The sequence below is a fragment of the Sinocyclocheilus anshuiensis genome, unplaced genomic scaffold (genome assembly GCF_001515605.1).
Source record: "Sinocyclocheilus anshuiensis isolate Anshui unplaced genomic scaffold, SAMN03320099.WGS_v1.1 scaffold392, whole genome shotgun sequence".
In the NCBI taxonomy this organism is placed as follows: Eukaryota; Metazoa; Chordata; class Actinopteri; order Cypriniformes; family Cyprinidae; genus Sinocyclocheilus; species Sinocyclocheilus anshuiensis.
Window position 1 is genome coordinate 224,844 of NW_015557091.1, and position 6,373 is coordinate 231,216.

Consider the following 6,373-nt stretch of genomic DNA (forward strand, 5'->3'; position numbering starts at 1 on the left):
ATTTTTATTATGTATGTTTCAACGTTTTTTTATATTTTTAATAAAATTTTTATTTTTTATGCAATACACAACTCAAAAACATAAAAAGATAAATGTATTTATTTAATTTTTTTTTTTTTACGCAATGCACAACTGAAAAACAGAAAAAAATTATTTTCTTTTCAATTAATGTTTTTTGCAAAACACAACTCAATACACTATGCAATAAACTAAGTCTCTTCTGCTCACCAAGGCTGCATTTATTTGATCAAAAAATGTAGAAAAAACTAATATTGTGAAATATTATTACAATTTTGCTGATATAATATGCTTATTTATTATCAAGTGCTGCTTAATATTTTTTTGGAACCGGTGATAAATTTTTTCATGATTCTTTGATAAATAAAATTAAAAAGAACAGCATTTATTCAAAATAGAAATCAATATAAGCCTTTACTATCACATTTAAAAAATTTAAGACATCCTTGCTGAATGAAAATCTTAATTTCTTTAAAAAAAAAAAAAGAAAGAAAGAAAATACATTTTCTGATCCAAACTTCTGAACAGCAGTGTATATATTGTTACAAAAGATGTCTATGAGTTTGAATGGCGGTCAATGGATCCAGATGGTGTAGTTACAGCTTCTACCAGTAGGGGCGTCCTGGACCACGATAACCCGCTGTACACCCGTCTCCTCTCATCCACTTCTTCTTCTGCTCTCTGTCGGTGTGCCTTGCTTGATATCGGCTCCGTCCTTCTCTTTTCATCTCGCTTTTCATTTCGATTGCCACAGAAGCACTTCACGATTACACCAGCATGATGACCCAGACTAATGTTTGATGATTAATGGCTCATTTAACACTAATGAAGGAAAATAAACGGAGCAAGCTGCGAGTAACAGAACATGTAGAGGCGGCCTAAACAGATTTTTGCGGTTTGGATCATTCACAGTCATTGTTTTGAAACGTGGCAGCGTGCAGCATTGTGAAAAGAGACCCACACCCACAAGGCAAGCAAAAAAAACAAAAACTGATAGAAACTGTAGATACGGGCCGTTGTGCAGCAGTCAGTAAATCAGTGTCTGACGGACCCACCGCTGTGGCTGGCATCGGTCTGCATGCGAATGACTTCATCATGCAGATGACAGCATGTCTTCTAGCCCCATTACCCTGATTTGAGGTGGCTACGCTGCAGAGATTTATGGGTAGCATTCAGTCGCTCCCCACAGGAACCACAAGCGAACACCCATCAGCACACACACTCACACACACGCTCATGAGGTTTCAGAGCGTCTGCGTCTCTCACTGTGAGTCACTTCACATCCATGGCAATTGTCTGGTGACACTGAACGCAGATCTGCGGTTCTGTCATTCTGACATTCCCTCTTTCCACAGCATCCTCACCCAGAGGAATCTTTTTGCTCTGAGGCCGCTCTTTAAATACAGGCTTCTCATGGTCATGAAAAACCATAAAACATATCAGGGAATTTTTTTATTTTAGTTTCATTTTACTTTTATTTTGAATTAATTTTTTTATGCAATACACAACTCAAAAACATAAACAGAAAATTCATTTTATTTAATTTAATTTAAAAAAAATTTGTGTAGTACACAACTCGATAACATACTTTGATAAATTCATCCTCTTGATCTTGAAAAGCCTTTTGGTCTAAAAGCTTCTACTTAAATTATTGAGACTAATTTTGCAGACACATATAAGTGAATTTCTTTACAAAACTGACATTTTATTTCAAGAAAACTTAACAGAATATGTTTTGAATGTATCTGATTATGTATGATAAGAAAATTGTTAAATTAATTTTTTTTAATGAAATACACAACTCAAAAACATACACAGATAAATTTACATTTTTTTTTTTTTTATGCTTTACACAACTCAAAAACATAAACAGAAAAATACATTTTATTTTATATTTCCTTTTTTTAATGCAGTACACAACTCAAAACTGTAAAACATACCAGAATTTTATTATTTTTTAATTTTATTTTTATGTAATGCACAACTCAAACACATAAATACATAATTTCATTAATTTTTTTATTTAATTTTTAATTTTTATTTACACACAACTCAAAACTGTAAAACATATCAGGGGATTTTATTATCATTTTATTTTTATTTATTTTTTTATGCAATACACAACTCAAGAACAGAAACAATAAAATTCAAGAAAATGATTTTTGGCAAACATTTTGGTCTGTTTCTCATACAAAGTATGGCTTCATAAGACTCGGAATATAGCTCACAAATCATATGGAATCCTGGTAGTTATCAAAAATAGAAATACCATTTTTCTCTTCATTTTGAAATGATTTCAATATTGCACTGAAGCGGATTTTTTTTTTCTCATTTAGATTTTTTTTGTCTAGCTGTGATGAAATCAGTTTTTGACTGTTTGATTTGTGTAGCTATTTACATATTTACAAATAAATCAAACACAATTTTCTTATACATAATCGGATACATTATTAAAAGTCAGTTTTTTGTAAAGAAATTCACACTTAAATTTGTCTACAAAACTGGTTTCAATAATTTAAGCAGAAGCGTTTAGATCAAAAGCCTTTTTAGGACATTAGAGAAACATAAATCCAGTCAAGTGTTTCCAAACTTTTCACTGCTACTGTATATGTTTTATAGTCTAAAATAAACAGAAATATGGAAGAACAATTATAAAACTCTTATGTTTTGGAGAGCCGTTTCTATGATAATTAGCGCACAGCCATGCGTGCAGACAGGAGCTGAACTGTGGGTCATTATGGCAAACGAACAGAGAGAGAAACACTTTTAGATTTTCCATTTCATATAATGTGCTGCAAATGTTTCCAATTTTCCATTTCATACTCGAACAAGCTCACTTGGTTAAAGGGGGTGTCTGCCAGAGACGCGAGGCTACAGTATCAGACTCTGACTTGGGAGATTTTTAGTTAAACGCATTTAAAGGAATATAGAATGCGAGTCTCCCAGCGTGTGTTTATGTTCATATATTCATGCGTGGCATCACTAGTTCATTAACCTTCTCTTTTGAGTGACGTTTGCCCAGCCAGTGTCCCAAATCCCTGCATGGCATTATGGGAGCTCTCGGATTGGTCGAGACACTGCTGCCATGGCAACCTCAGCAGGCATAGCTTCCCTCCTATAGACACACAAATACACACTCGAGTTGTGCTTGTGTCTTAGGTGGATTAACCAGGAAGCCTGACTGGAAACTAGAATAGACTTGTCATGTGACTTTGCCTTTCAGAATTACTTTTCTAGTGTAGAAATTTGTGAATAATATAATGACATTTTGTACTTTTTATTTTTTAGGGCCATTAAAATTGCGATTTTCCAGTCCTGCAAAAATGTAAACATTTTCTATAGTGAATGTGAATTTTCCTGTTCATGCATGGAGGTTTATAAAGCTTGATCTGTTTAAATCTGAATTCTAAATTATAATAGTAATTTTGCATTTTTAAATGCTGCAGATAAAATCATGAACTCGTGAGTAATCGTTCTAAAACAAGGAAAAGTCATGAATATTGTTCAAAAAGTGTGAAAACACTTTTTTTTCTAAAAAGCTATTATCTCTAAAAACGTCACTATTAGTATATTATTGTGATTATTTGTTAATGCATCAAATATTCTTTAACAGTTAAAAGTCTAATATTCTGTAAAGTGTATATTTTTTTTAATGCGTAAACGTATAAAATATGTAAACGTACATTTAGTAGAGAAGTATATTAAGAGTGTTTAAATTATAAAATTAAAAATAATTGAAATATATTTTTATTTTCTAAAAATAAGTCAATGAGATCATTTATAATAAGTGTATTATGATTTTCTGTTGATGTATCTGTCATGAACTGCTCCGAGACACAAAGACTGATGATCCAAACACAGTGTTTATTCAGAGTGTAATCCACAATTGTGATACAAACACAGGCAAAAGTCATATACCAGCAAAACAGTCCAAACAATAACAAGAAACACAGACAAAGAGTAATCCAGGGGTGTAAGCCAGAAAGCACGGTTAACTTACCATCTTCTAAACCCTGAACTTTCGGTTGATTAACCCAAAACCTTGCTTACTCAAGGTATGTGGTTCCAAAAACGCATCCAGGAGTAAGTTCACTCAACCCAGAGTATATTCCTGGTTAAGACTCAAGACATTCTCAACAGAGCGATGAATCGATGAGTCACTATGGAAACGGACGCTAAGAAAACGCGTGCCATGCTGTTTCTTTCTTCTTTTGTTCAATGGTCGTTTACATGCTTAGTGCATAATGCCAACTAATTGATGGTTGTGCAATCATTTTTATTTTTTTTTCATTTAATCTTCAATCCTTGAGAATAAGAATTGTATCGTTTGTTTGATGCTAATTATATATTAATTATATATCATATCAGATATGTATTTTTATTATAGAAATACATTATAGAAACTGCCGATCCATGTGTGAGATGATAATATAAAAAGTAATAAATATATATATAATATAATAAATTAAACATTACCTTGTCATAATAGTGTTTTATTACATGCTTACATGCCCTTGCATTACCTCCGATTTTGGAACCGAAAGCTGAGGTTATCCGCTCGCTTATCCTCAAACATACCCAGGTATGTCACATAACCTACTTTCTGGAATACCCCCCAGAACAAACCAAGACATTACGGCTCAGAAATGCAGTACATGACACGCAAGACTTCACAACGAATGATTGAATGAACCAGGCTATATATAGGGTTAGTAGACAGGGTTAACAAGACACCGGTGCAAACAATGAGTGCTGATGTGTCCAGGTAAAGGATTATGGAAAATGAAGTCCAAGACTGAGTGACAGAGCTATGGGATTGAGTGCCCTCTGGTGGTTATCAAGGGCACTCCTGCTGGTGATCGTGACAGTATCAAATATTCTTTCACAGTTAAAGGGGTCATATGATGTTGCTAAAAAGAACATTATTTTGTGTATTTGGTGTAATGAAATGTGTTTATGCGCATTTTTTAATGTTTAAAAGTATAAAATATGAGTATAAAAGTATATTTAGTATAGAAGTATATTTTAATAGTTTAAATTATCAAATTAAAAATAATTTAAAAATATTTCTATTTTCTAAAATAAGTACAAAAAAATTTGTAAGTATATTATTATGATTTTTTGTTGATGCATCAAATATTCTTTCACAGTTAAAAGTCTACTATTCTGAAAAATTGTATGTGAATGCAATGTATATAAAACATTACAAATGTAATAAAATAAATAAAAACCAATATTTAATTTAGAAGTATATTTTAAGAGTATTTAGATGATAAAATTTGAAATAATTAAAATATATTATTTTCTAAAATAAGTAAAATATAATTTATACTATGTTTATGCTTTATATAATATATAGTATAGCAGCTGAATGATTATTTTTTAAACTTAGATTATTTTTAAAACATGGATTATTTGCTAATGCACCAAATATTCTTTCACAGTTAAAAGTCTAATATTTTGAAAAATTGTCAGTATTATGTATGTAAAGTATATAAAAATCATTACAAATGTTTTAAAGTTTAAAATATACAAGTATAAAAGTTTATTTAGTGTATATTTTCATATTTTTTAAAATAAGTCAAATATAATTTGTTTATACTGTATGTAGCTGAATGATTTTTTTAAAGTGAAAGATTATTTTGAAAACATGGATTTCAGAGTTACGTGACATCATGAAAAAAAATCAGTTTTAACATATGTATAATTCTATTTTAAGTTCAATGCATCAGTGAAATATCAATAAACCAAACAGAAATGCAGCTCATTTTCAGGAACACAAATTATCATGCCCAACTGCTTCCTCATCCAAAGCTGTTTTTTTATTTAATTGTTTTTGTTGTGTTCGTTTGCTTGCTAGTCTGGAAGCTTCTGAAGGAATATTTGAAGAGCTGCTAATGATGCCGCTTTAACTAAATCAATGGAACAAAAGAGAAACGGCATCACATAAAAAGATAAACAATTGAATCAGGAGCCGATGCGAACAAATCAAAATTTCATACCCGCTCACCTGCGCTGCTGCATTAACCAAATGTCAAATAAAAATAAATCCATGCAGGAAAAGTGACGGGTGATGTTCTAGGCAGTTTAAGATCATTTCATATGGAGAATAAAACTAGTTAGTGAAACATTGATGACAGATTGATCAGAACCTGCTCACTAATGAGTAAAAGTGACATGAAAAGTGACACTGAGCGGTTTTGTTGCACGACTTTCTAACAAACACTAAGTGTGATGCGCCACTGACCTTTAGTTTAACTTTTATTGTTGCAACAATTAGTATTCTGCACCGTTTAGAACACCTCCCTCTCTCTCTCTCTCTCTCGCTCTCCCTCCCTCCCTCCCTCTCTCTCTT

The 6,373-nt window shown here is 31.8% G+C and overlaps 1 protein-coding gene across 1 annotated transcript in view; it reads left to right on the forward strand.

Moving 5' to 3' along the window:
* Window positions 1-6,373, forward strand: part of LOC107677110 (ankyrin repeat and fibronectin type-III domain-containing protein 1-like) — an 82,123-nt gene that overhangs the window by 25,342 nt on the left and 50,408 nt on the right. The gene's annotated exons all lie outside the window — the stretch shown is intronic.